The following is a 1,235-nucleotide window of genomic DNA, read 5'->3' as shown; positions in this document are numbered from 1 at the left end:
AGGAACAATCATCCACGAAAACACTCACAGAATATGGCTGCCTAAATATGGTTCCCAATCAGAGACAACGATAATCACCTGACTCTGATTGAGAACCGCCTCAGGCAGCCATAGACTACGTAGACACCCCACAAAACCCCTAAGACAAAAACACACCACAATAACCCATGTCACACCCTGGCCTGACCAAATAATTAAAGAAAACACTAAATACTAAGACCAAGGCGTGACAGGTGCCATATAGTGAAAGTATTATATTAAGTGTTAGTAAAAGTTGTAAGTGAAGTAAGTAGAACTGGGAATTGACAGGCACCTCAAGATATGACATCATCACCATACTTAGGTGCTGATACGATATGAATTGGGATTCTCACTATTCTATATGCATTTAGTTTTCGATGCTGTGATTTTTGTTGTGATTTGATGTTCCGAACGTATTAGTCACTGAGCGGACAACACATTAAGAAAACCTGCTGTTTCCGTGACAGACTGACCAGGTGAATTCAGGTGAAAACCGTGAACCTTTAATGATGTAATTTGTTACATCCACTCCTCTTCCCTTCCCTTCATTCCCATCCCCTCCCCTTCCTCTCCCCTCCCCTCCTCTTCTCTCCTCTTCTCTCCCCTCCCCCTCCCCCTCCCCCTTCCTCTCCCCTCCCCTCCCCTCCCCTCCTCTCCTCTCCTCTCCTCTCCTCTCCTCTCCTCTCCTCTCGCCCTCCTCTCCTCTCCCTCCCTCCGTCTCATCTCCTCTCCTCTCCCATCCTCTCCCATCTCATCTCCTCTCCCTCCGTCTCATCTCCTCTCCTCTCCCATCTCCTCTCCTCTCATCTCCTCTCCCTCCGTCTCATCTCCTCTCCTCTCCTCTCCCATCTCCTCTCCTCTCATCTCATCTCCTCTCCCTCTGTCTCATCTCCTCTCCTCTCCCATCTCCTCTCCTCTCCCATCTCCTCTCCCATCTCCTCTCCTCTCCCATCTCCTCTCCTCTCATCTCCTCTCCTCTCCTCTCCCATCTCCTCTCCCATCTCCTCTCCCATCTCTTCTCCTCTCCCATCTCCTCTCCCATCTCCTCTCCTCTCTTCTCCCATCTCCTCTCCTCTCCTCTCCCATCTCCTCTCCTCTCCCATCTCCTCTCCCTCTCATCTCCTCTCCCCTCCCCTCCAGAATGACATAAAATGTCTTCTAGTTTTTAATTTCCAGATATATATATTTTTTAATATCCATGTTTCATCTGTGTA

This window comes from Oncorhynchus kisutch, unplaced genomic scaffold, assembly GCF_002021735.2.
Source record: "Oncorhynchus kisutch isolate 150728-3 unplaced genomic scaffold, Okis_V2 scaffold3995, whole genome shotgun sequence".
In the NCBI taxonomy this organism is placed as follows: Eukaryota; Metazoa; Chordata; class Actinopteri; order Salmoniformes; family Salmonidae; genus Oncorhynchus; species Oncorhynchus kisutch.
The sequence above is the reverse complement of the archived record's forward strand: the minus strand, read 5'-3'. Positions refer to the sequence as shown.